This window comes from Panthera pardus, unplaced genomic scaffold (genome assembly GCF_024362965.1).
Source record: "Panthera pardus isolate Hobbes unplaced genomic scaffold, ASM2436296v1 HiC_scaffold_17, whole genome shotgun sequence".
NCBI classification, from domain to species: Eukaryota; Metazoa; Chordata; class Mammalia; order Carnivora; family Felidae; genus Panthera; species Panthera pardus.
In genome coordinates this window covers 12,636,176-12,648,435 of record NW_026526732.1, presented here as the reverse complement: position 1 = coordinate 12,648,435, position 12,260 = coordinate 12,636,176, and the positions used below count along the sequence as shown (strand labels likewise).

General features: G+C 43.0%; 1 protein-coding gene across 1 annotated transcript in view; it reads left to right on the top strand.

Moving 5' to 3' along the window:
• TIAM2 (TIAM Rac1 associated GEF 2) overlaps positions 1 to 12,260 on the top strand; it is a 265,433-nt gene that overhangs the window by 27,439 nt on the left and 225,734 nt on the right. The gene's annotated exons all lie outside the window — the stretch shown is intronic.

Here is a 12,260-nt window from a genome sequence, read left to right as displayed (position 1 = left end):
AGGGCCATAAAGGGAAACTTGAGAGGAAAGGCGTGCTCATATTTTGTAAGTTTTGCATTTCATGGAAATTTTATGGGCTTAGCAAACACATTTCCTATGCCGAAGGCTCCAGTGAAAATAAATGCTGGCTGTATAACCACCTTGTGGCAAGAATTGACCGGACATCTTTAAGGTGTATAGCATTATAATAGGTACTATATTCAAGCAGTGGAGCTGAAAGTCTGAAGTTTTGATTCAGACAATAATTAACTTAAAGAGGCAGCACAGCAAACAGCCCGTGGAGACAGAGCTTAGAAACAGTGGTTTGAAAAACACCTTAGGTATAAGAGAGGGAGATTTGTTTACTGATCTCAGAGCATGTGCTACAGGGGCAGGGATCGTTGAGAGTCTTCTCCGGGAACAGAAGACTTTGCTGGCACCACAAGCCCTGCCACTGTGCTCTCCTGCAGACCTGCCCCCTCCAATACACGCTTGGCTGGAGCCCATCCAAGGTGGCACCACAAGCCTGGCATCGTGCGGGCAGCCCTGACCAGGGCCAGCACCACTCCACAGTGACTCCTACCCCAGGAAGAGGAAAAGATAACCACATACATCAGTCCCACCGGGCCTGAGCAGTGGGTAGGGAGTAGACATCCGGTCTGATTGCGGGCCCCGCCCACCAACAAAAGCTCCTTGGGGCAGCACGTAGAAAGTGCCCTGCAGTTCGGTGCTGCTGCATCTCTGGCAAACGTCTGATCTGACTCAACTCAAACCCAAGACAGCTCCAGACTGGGCCACTGACAACTGCAGGGACCAAATCCTGCCCACAGCAGGCAAAGAGAGCCATTGCAGATGACTTACTAAGGGAAAAACAGCTTAGGCATAAAAGCAGGGCGCACACACCACATATAGGAGATACCCTGGAAGCACCAGGTTTGGGTGAACAGGGACATGGCACCATAGGACACTACAGGACCGCTTTCTCACAAGGTCACTACTTTCAAGAGCAGGAGACATAGCTGACTTTCCTAATATGTAGAGATAAATACAGACAGTTAGACAAAATGAGGAGACAGAGGAATATGTCCCAAATGAAAGAACAGGACAAAATAACAGCAAGAGACCTAAATGAAATGGAGATAAGTAATATGCCTGATAGAGAATTTCAAGTAATGGCCATAAAGAAACTCTCTGGGCTTGAGAAAAGAGTGGGGAACCTCAGTGAGACCCTCAACAAAGAGTTGGAAAACATAAAAAAGAACCAATCAGAGGGGTACCTGGGTGGTTCAGTTGTTTAGGTGTCCAACTCTTGATCTCAGCTTGGGTCTTGATATCAGAGTCATGAGTTTGAGCCCTGAGTTGGGCTCCATGCTGTGTGTGGAGCCTTTTTTTTTTTTTTTTTTTTTTTAAGAACCAATTAGAAAATGAAGAACTCAATAACTGAAATTAAAAATACACTGGATGGAATAAATAGCAGGCTAGAGGAAGTAGACGAATGAATTTGTGACCCAGAGGGCAGAGTAAGGGAAATTAATCAAACTGAACAGTAGAGAGAAAAATAACAATAAACAATGGAAATAGACTTAGGGAACTCAGTGGCACCATCAAGTGTAATAACATTTGCATTATAGAAATCATGGGAAGAGAAGAGAGAGAAAGGGGGGGCAGAAAATTTATTTGAAGAAAAAAGAGCTGAAAACTTCCTGAATATGGGGGAGGAAACAGAAATCCAGATGTAGGAGGCACAGGGAGCCCCCAACAAAATCAACCCGAAGAGGTCCACACCAAGACACAGAGTACTTAAAATGGCAAAAAGTAGTGATAAGGAGAGAATTTTCAAAGCAGCAAGAGAAAAGAAAATAGTAACATGCAAGGGAAACCCCATAAGGCTTTTAGTTGATTTTTCAGCAGAAACTTTGCAGGCCAGAAGGGAGTGGCATGATATATTCAAAGTGCTGTAATCTGCAGCCAAGAATACTGTATCCAGTGAGGCTATCATTCAGAATAGAAGGAGAGATAAAGGGTTTTCCAGACAAACAAAGTTAAAGGAATTTTACCCAGTCCTTACAAGAAAGGTTACAGAGGACTCCTTGAGTAGAAAGGAAAGACCATAAGTAGGAATAAGAAAAGTAGGAAGCAAGGAAGCAGTAAAAATAAGCATACCTATAAAAATCAATTAAGGGACTAACGAAATAAAAGGATATAAATTATGACACCATATACCTAAGATGTAGTGGGGAGAGGAGTGAAGAATGGGTTCAAATTTAAGTGGCTATCAACTACTATATGCATATGATGTTATATACAAAGCTAATGGTAGCCACTAATCAAAAACCAGTAATAGATGTGCCAAAAATAAAGAGAAAGTAATCCAACTATATCACTAAAGGAAGCCAGTGAACCATGAGAGAAGACAGCAAGAGAAAAACAAAGAACTGCAAAAACAACCGTAAAACAGGTGACAAAATGGCAACAGGTACATACTTATCAATAATTACTTGTAATTAAATGTAAACTTGTAAATGGACTAAATGCTTAAATCAAAAGACATAGGGTGACAGAGTGGATTAAAAAAAAAGAAAAGGAAGCAAGGCCCATCTATCTGCTGCCTACAAGAGACTCATTTTAGACCTAACGACACCTGCAAAGTGAAAGCGAAGGATGGAAGAGCGCTTACCATGCAAATGGAAGTGAAAAGAAAGCAGGGGTAGCCTCTTATATCAGACAAAATAGACTTCAAAATAGACTATAACAAGTGGCAAGGAAGGACACTGTATAGTCATAAAGGGAACAAGCCAATAAGAAGATATAACAATTATAAATATGGGATGGGAGCACCCAAATCCATAAAGCAGCTAATAACAAACATAAAGGAACTAATAGATATAATATAATACTAGTAGGGGACATTGACCCTTCTTACATCAATGGACAGATCATCCAAACAGAAAATCAACGAACCAGTAGCTTTGAATGACACATTGGGCCAGATGGATCTAACAGATATGTTCAGAACATTCCATGCTAAAACAGAAGAATACATATTCTTTTCAAGTGCACATGGAAAATTCTCCAGAATGTACCACATATTAGGCCACAAAACATGTCTCAGCAAACTAAAAAAAAAAAAAAAAATTGAAGTCATACCATGCATCTTTTCTGACCACTATGAAACTAGAAAGCAAACACAAGAAAATATTTGAAAAGAACACAAATACATGGAGGTTAAATCACATGCTAGTAAACAGTGAATGTGGCAGCCAAGAAATCAAAGAGGAAATTAAAAATACATGGAGACAAATGAAAATGAAGACACAGTGGTCCAAAAGTCTTTGGGGTGAAGCAAAAGCTATCCTAAGAGGGAATTTCATAACAATATAGGTCTACCTCAAGATGCAAGAAAAAATCTCAAACAATCTAACCTGACCTAAAGGAGCTGCAAAAAAGAACAAACAAAACCTAAAACCAGTAGAAGGAAGGAAATAATAAAGACTAGAGCAGAAATAAATGAAATAGACACTAAAAAAACCAATAGAATAGATCAATGAAACCATGAGCTGGTTCTCTGAAAAGATCAGCAGAATTGATAAACTGAAAAAATTTTTTTAAATTATTTTTGAGAGAGAGAGAAAGACAGAGAGCAAGCAGGGAAGGGGCAGAGAGAGAGGGAGACACAGAATCGGAAGCAGGCTCCAGGCTCTGAGCTGTCAGCACAGACCCTGATGCAGGGCTCAAACTCACAGACCGTGAGATCATGACCTGAGCTGTAGTTGGCCGCCCAACTGACTGAGCCACCCAGGCGCCCCTAGAATTGATAAACTTTTAGCCAGACTCATCAAAGAGAGAGACAGACAGACAGAAGACTCAAACAAAATCAGAAATGAAAGAGGAAAAATAACAACCAACACCATAGAAAAACAAGAATTGTAAGAGAATATTATGAAAAACTTATATGCCAACAAATTGAACAACCTAGAAGAAATGGATAAATTCCTAGAAACATATAACATCCCAAAACTGAGTCAGGAAGAAATAGAAAATTTGAATAGACCAATTACCAGCAAAGAAATTGAATCAGTAATAATAATAATAATAAAAATCCCAACCAACAAAAGTCCAGGACTGGATGGCTTCCCAGGTGAATTCTACTAAACTTTTATTTATTTATTTATTTATTTATTTATTTATTTATTTATTAATGTATTTATTATTATTGTTTTTTAATTTTTTAACATTTATTTTAGGGAGAAAGAGAGGGAGAGAGAGAGAGGGAGAAGGACAGAGAGAGAGAGAGAGAGAGAGAGAGAAGCAAGAGAGCGTGTGCACAAGTAGGGGAGTGGCAGAGAGAGAGGGAGACACAGAAATCCAAAGCAGAACCTGACACGGGGCTTGAACTCATGAACCACAAGATCATGACTTAAGCCGAAGTTGGATGCTTAACTGACTAAACTACCCAGGTGCCCCTCAACCAAACCTTAAAACAAGACTTAATACCTATTCTTTTAAATCACTCCAAAAAATGGAAGAGGAAGGAGACTTCCAAATTTATTCTATGAGGCAGGTATTATCCTGATACCAAAACCAGATACATACACTATAAAAAAAAAGAGAACTATAGGCCAATATCTAACAATACATTTAAAGAATCATTCACCATGATCAGGTGGGATTTGTTCCTAGGTTGCTGGGGTGGTTCAATATTGGCAAATCAATCAATGTCATACATCACATCAATAAGAAAAAGGATAAGAACTATATGATCATTTTAGTAGATGCAGAAAAAGCATTTGACAAAGTACAGTCTCCATTCATGATGAAAACTGTCAACAAAGTAGGTTTAGAGGGAACAAACCTCAACATAATAAAGGCCATACTTGAAAACCTCACAGCTAAAATCATCCTCCATGGTGAAAAATTGAGAGCTTTCCCCTAAGGTCAGGAAAAGACAGGGATGTCCACTCTTACCACTTGTATTCATCGTACTACTGCAAGTCCTAGCCTCAGCTATCAGACAACACAAAGAAATAAAAGGCATCCAAATTGGTAAGGAAGAAGTTAAACTTTTACTGTTTGCAGATGATATGATACTATATATAGAAAACCCTAAAGACTCCACCAGAAAATTACTAGAACTGATAAATTAATTCAGGAAGGTTGCAGTATACAAAATCAATGTACAGAAATCCATCTCATTTCAATACACTAATAATGAAATGGCAGAAAGGGAAATTAAGAAAATAATCCCATTTGAAATTATACCAAAAATAATAAAATACCTAGGAATAAACTTAACCAAAGAGGTGAAAGACCTGTACTCTGAAAACTATAAAACACCAATGAAAGAAAGTGAAGATGACACAAACAAATGGAAAGATATCCCATGCTCATGGATTAGAAGGGCAAATGTTAACATTTTCACATTTCCCGTAGCAATCTGTAGCAATTCCAATCAAAATACTAACAGCAATTTTAACAGAACTAGCACTAACAATCCTAAAATTTGTATGGAACCACAAAAGACCCTAAATAGCCAAAACAACCTTAAAAAGAAGAACAAAACTAAAAATATCACAATCCCAGATTTCAAGATATAATACAAAGCTGTACTAATCAAAATAATATGGTACTGGCACAAAAATAGACACATAGATCAATGGAACAGCATAGAAAGCCCAGGAATAAACCTATGAATATATGGTCAGTTTATCTTTGACAAAGCAGGAAAGAATGTACAGTGGGAAAAAGAGTTTTTTCAACAAATGGTTTTGGGAAGACTGGACAGCTATATGCAAAAGAAAGAGACTGGACCACTTTCTTATACCATACCAAAAAAAAAAAAAATTCAAAATGGATTAAGGACATAAATGTGAGACCTGAAACCATAAAAATCCTGGAAGGGAGCAAAGATAGTAATGTCTTTGGCATTGGCCATAGCAACTTTTTCTATATATGTCTCCTGAGGCAAGGAAGACAAAAGCAAAAATAAACTATTGGGACGACATCAGAATAAAAAGTTTCTGCACAGCAAAGGAAACAATCAACAAAACTAAAAGGCAACCCACTAAATGGGGGAAGATATTTGCAAATAACATATCAGTAACCTTTTATCAGTAAAAGGTTAGTGTCCAAAATATATAAAGAATTTATACAACTTAACACCCCAAAAATGAATAATCCAATTAAAAAATAGGCAGAAGACATGAACAGAATTTCTCCAAAGAAGACATCCAGATGGCCAACAGACACATGAAAAGATGCTCTACATCACTCATCATCAGAGAAATGCAAATCAAAACCACAATGAGCTATCACCTCCCACCTGTCAGAATGGCTAAAGTAAAAAACACAAGAAACAACAAATTCTGGCCAAGAGGTGGGAGAAAGAACCCTTGTGTATTGTTCATGGGAATGAAAACTAGTGCGGGCACTCTGGAAAACAGTATGGAGGCTCCTCAAAAAGTTAAAAATAGCACTATCCTGGGGTGCCTGGGGAGCTGAGTTCGTTGAACATCCAGTTCTTGATTTTGGCTCAGGTCATGATTTCACCGCTTAGGGGATCAAGCCCCACTTCAGGCTCTGTACTTGACCACATGGAGCCTGCTTGGAATTCTCCTTCTCCCTTTCTGTCTGCCCCTCCCCTGCTTTCTCTCTCTCTCTCAAAATAAAGAAACATTAAAAAAAAATGGAACTACCCTACAATCCAGCAATTACACTTCCAGGTATTTACCCAAAGAATACAAAAATACTAATTCAGAGGGATACATGCACCTCGATGTTTATAGCAGCATTATCTACAATAGCCAAATTATGGACACAGCCCAAGTGTCCATCAATTGATGAATGGATAAAGCAGTTGTGGTATAGATGTACAAGGGAATATTACTCACCCCTAAAAAAGGATGAGATCTTGCCATTTGCAACAACATGGATGGAGCTAGAGGGTATAACGCTGAGCGAAATAAGTCAGAGAAAAACAAATACCATGTGATTTCACTTATATGTGGAATTTAAGACACAAAACCCAGAAAAAAAGAGACAACCCAGACTCTTACCTATAGAGAACACTCTCATGGTTACCACAGAGGAGGTGGGTGGGGGATGGGTGAAATAGGTGAAGGGGATTAAGAGTAAACTTACCATGATGAGCACTGAGCGATGTATGGGATTGTTGAATCACTATATTGTATACCTGAAACTAATATTATACTGTTAAGTACACTAGAATTTAAAAAAAAAAGGGGGGGAGATTTATAAAAAAAAAAAAAAAAAGTTAGACCCTTTGAACTTGTCAGTGGGAAGGGAAACTGGTCAAATGAATCCAGAGAAGGAAGATCCATGACCCTCACGTGCAGGTGCACACACAGACCCCCCAACTCTACCTCTCAACTACACACCATATACACATTTAAAAAAACTAACTTTTAATTTTTTTATTTTGAGAGAGAGAGAGAGAGCGCGCGAGAGTGCAAGCAGGGAGGGGCAGAGAGGGAGAGGAGAGAGAGAATCCCAAGCAGGCTCCACACTGTCAGCACAGAGCCTGACATGGGGCTTGAACTCCCGAATCATGAGATCATGACCTCAGCAGAAACCAAGAGTCGGACGCTCAACCAGCTGAGCCACCCAGGCATCCCCGTGCAAATGGTTTTAAGACAATCGATCTAGAGGGTGGATCTAGAGTTTTGGGTTAAACACAGCTTTTTAGAATTATAATCAATCCTGCTACTTTCTTTCTTTCAGAAGTTTGAAAAATGTGGTGAAGTAAATTGTGCAAGTTCCTAAGCAGGCAGAGGAAAGGCCCATTTGTATGTGACCAAGTGATCTTCAGAAAGGACAGATGTGGCCTTCCTCGAAAAGGCTATCCTCTAGAAATCTTGACTGTTCCAAAATTAGCCTGGCACACTGGCGGAGTTGCCTGCCTATGCTGGAGAGGCAGCTGGACCGGAGTCACCGTGGTGTTTGCCTCTCTACTGGATCCTGGGGTGCTGGGAGGGAGACGGCGAGTAGCTGTTAACGTTAAGGATATGAAGTATAGAAAAGCACTTAGTGGAAGTAACTGTTGCTGGAATCCTCATTCCTGCCCACGAACAGGTTGTAATACTGCTTTTGAGCTCTGTGGAGACACGTATTAAACACATTTTTTTTTATTTAAAAAAATTTTTTTAATGTTTATTCATTTTCTGAGAGATAGAGAGAGACAGAGCATGAGCGGGAAAGGGGCAGAGAGAGGGAGGCACAGAATCCGAAGCAGGCTCTGAGCCGGCAGCACACAGCCCGACGTGGGGCTCGAACCCACGAACTGGGAGACCATGGCCTGAGCCGAAGTCGGACGCTTAACCAGCTGAGCCACCCAGGTGCCCCAAAACATGGTCATTCTTGAGTGGTTGTGTGTGTGTGTGTGTGTGTGTGTGTGTGTGTGGTCGTTTCTGTGGCCAGCAGGGCCCAGGCTGCAGCAGAGACTTTATTTACATGGCAGGAAGACTCTCTTAGGTGCTGGGAAAGAGAAAAAGGAGCAAAAAGCCATAACTTGAAAAAAAAGTCTTCCCCAAGTGAGACAGGTGTTTTAAGAAAACTTGTTGTAGAACTCGGGAGGTATGACCATCAGCTCAGTGTCCTTCTATCAGAAATACTGCACCGCACTGGGGAAGATTTTGGAAACAAAATTCAATTCTGCAAACATGGCTCGCACCTTTTATGTGCCAGAAAATGCAGATAAAAAGATGAACTGCGGCGTTTAGCTTTGGGTATTTTAAGTAAAGATTCTGCAAGAAAATATAACAAAATGGGTATCTCTAGGGAGTGGGGTTACAACTAATATTATTTCCAACTTTTTAGAAAATAATAGGAGACTGGCTGATTACTTTCGAGGGCTAGGAAGTGAGTGGATGGGGAGGAAAGCAAGGTTGCCTTTTTTTAAAACCTTCAAGCTGTTCTTGTCTTTGCCAAGCATGGAATTTTGAATTGAATTTTTGGAATCGATTTGATTTCCCGGGGCCTTTGGTCATTCCACAGGGATGCTGATCTTGCTAATGAAGAGGATCCAACATAACTTCCTGATTGTCCCCCAGCTCGCTGGCTCTTCCTTCCCCATTCTCTTTGCTCACCCAAGTTCACCCTGAGAGAGTTCTGTCCCTTCTATCCACAGTCTTTGCCCCAGGGCACTCCAGCCACACCCCGGCCTATGCTTCATTTCTACACGCTTGTTACTGCTCAGTCTCTATCTCCAGGCCCAGTGTCTGCTCTTCTCTCCAGTCTGTTCTCCACCCGCAGCTAGACCAGTGCTTAAAACCCTCCAGTGGGTCTTCTCATTGTTGGAAGGATAAAATCCAAAATTCTTCGCATGCCTACACGAGCATGCATGAGTGGCTCTGATGTGCCCCGTTGGCCTCATCTCCTGTAGCTCTGTCCTTAAACCCTTTCTTCAAATGGCCTCAGCTCTTTCCCACCTCAGAGCCTCAAATTCACCATTTCCCTTTTCTGGAATGTTCCGCTTCAGTCATCCTTCAGAGCTCAGCAAAACGTTGCTTTCTCCAGGGGGTCCCTCTCTAATTCTTTAGGACTGTGTTAACCCTCATTATTAGATGCTCTGTGTTCTTTAGCAGAGATAGAAAAAAGAACTACCTGCAAAATGATTTATTTACAATCCACCTCCCTCAGATGGTAACCGTTGCTCAGATTAGGTCTTTACTGCCCAGTACAGTGCCAGGTGCTGAGTAGGTGCTCCGTAAGTGGACTGATAAATGAGTTCAGGCATTGGGGAGACTAAGTTTCTCGTCCTAACATTAGATGAATGTTCATCTTTACACAGAGCTGTATCTCTGCAGATTATTCTGTATTGAATGGAGCGGGCCTAGGATTGAAGGAGAAGAGAAACTTGTCTCTCTCTCGCTTGGGCCTCACGGCACTGCAGCCTGGACTCTGGTGGGGGGCCTGGGGGGAACACACGCTGGTTCCCTGCGTGGGGCTTGGGCTAAGGAGAGAGACACAGTGTAGGGAGCCCTCGGGACGGTTTCACGTTTGGGGGGACCATGATTAGGCTTTCGCTTTTTTCTTTTCTGTTCTGTAATCCCCTTGTGTTTCCCCGAGGCTTCTGCTAAATTTTGTTGAGTCTTAACAACTTGGTCCTAGCTGTGCTGTGAGGAACCAGGACAGGAGGTGTCCCTGCCTCCACATGGGGCAAGGCTGGAGGAGGGCAAGCTGAGACAGCTTGCAGGAGAGGGCATGGCGATCAGGAACACAATGGCCAGCCGAGGGGACAAGATTCGCAGATGCGACAGTGTTCAAGTGAATGTGCAGGTGTATTTTGGGAGGGGAATGACTATGCCTAGACTTTTTTTTTTTTTTATGTTTATTTTTGAGAGAGAGAGAGAGCGCTAGCAGGGGAAGGGCAGAGAGAGAGAGAGAGGGAGAGAGAGCATCTGAAGCAGGCTCTGTGCTAACAGCAGAGAGCCGGCTGTGAACCTCGAACTGAGGAATTGTGAGATCCTGACCTGAGCCCAAGTCTGACGCTTAACCAACTGAGCTACCCGGGTGCCCCCCGCCTGGACTTTTCAAGGTTGCCTGGGGTCCTGGGGTCCTGGTTACCAGCTCATTGCTTGTCAGTTCCAAACTCCTCCTTTTTGCCTTTTCTGCAAAAATGGATCTGGGCCTGTGACATACTTTCCTTGCTGGCTGGCCTGTTAAGTGTCCGTACAGGTGTGTGTATGGGGGGGGGGGGAGGGGATACTGCAGGAGGACAGAGTTCTGCCTGCTGGTTGTCATGTCCTTGCCTGGCCGGCTCCTGCATTTGGGGGCAGCTTTCTGGCACCAGGGCCCTGCAGTGCTGGCAGTCGTGGCTTCTCCCGGCACCTTGCTCTGTGAGTGACTTTGCAGTGAAGTGCTTCCATGAGACGCCCGTGAGCAGCTCTCCTCACAACCTCGGGGGTAGATTACCAGCAAATTTCAGAGGGTGGATTTCCAGAAAGTTCTACTGGCATGATACCATGGTGACTTCCCTGCCGTTCAGTGAGCCATGGCCAAGCCCTCCCCAACAGGATTGAGTCTCAGTCTTGGGGAGCAGGAGGCTCATCCTTTGGGGCTCTCAGTCCTAGGACTAGTGGCTGTTCCTAGATCCTTGTATGTGCTATACCTGTTTTCTGTTGAGTTCTCTTTACTTCTTACTGGCCAGTCCTCACGGCTCCAAATCCTGTAGGTAACGATTCTTTGTATTAAACTTTCACTGTTTTTTTTTTTTTAAGTTTATTTATTTATTTTTGAGAGGGAGAGAGGGAGCATACAAAGAGGAGGGGCAGAGAGAGAGGCAGAGACAGAATCCCAAGCGGGCTCCAGGCTCAGAGCTGTCCGCACAGAGCCCAATGCAGGGTGTGAACCCACAAACTGCGAGATCACGACTTGAGTCAAAGTCGGAGGCATAACTGACCGAGCCACCCAGGTGCCCCTAAACTTTCACTGTTTAATTGCTGTGGGGTTTCTCTCTCCCGACTGGACCCAGACTGATACACAGGGAATGGGGGCTCAGACTCTGATTACTTGGCTATCAAGGGAGGCTGCCCCTAGAAGGCTGGGGAGCTTGGAGACATTTGGGCTGTATGTATTTTTCCAAGTTTGTGCAATGAACATATTACTTGTATAATCAGGGGGAAAAAAATAAATTTTATAAAACATTGTGAAAAATTGCAATACAAGAAGGGGGGAAAACAGAAAAACAAAAACACACCGCAGTGTGCTGGGTCTATGGCAGCAATAAGTCAAGTGCTAACTGGGAAAAGCTCTTCAGACCAGGTGATGCTTGGATTGAGGATTGAAGGGTGAGTGCAGTGAGGAGGTCTTCCCCCCCCCCCCCAGGGCCATGTGCGCAGGGGGCAGGGGAGCTCCTATGCAGGTGGGGAGGGGTCAGTTGTGAGCAGAGCCTGTATCCGTGCAAGGTGGACAGCCAGGCCCTTCCAGATCACAGCAAACCCTTGGGGCTTCATTTAAAAACTGTAGGTGTGCGTGCGAGAGTGGATTCCATTTGTCTCTGAGATTGTGGGCAGCTGTGAGGCTCTTCCTCCAGCTCTCTTGGAGCTTAATTGACCAACCGCCCTGGCTTTTACGTTCTGAAATTCATCCCTGGGTCCGTGCCCAAGGCCACACTTCCCAGCCGATGACTGATAGCCATGGACACTAGGCAGGTGTGTCCCAAGGGGAACTGGAAACAGAGGACTCACGAGGATCCTGCTCAGGCGGCAGGGAGGCTAGGGTGATGGCTTCCCTCGCTCCTTCCCGGGGATCAGGTGTGGGTAATG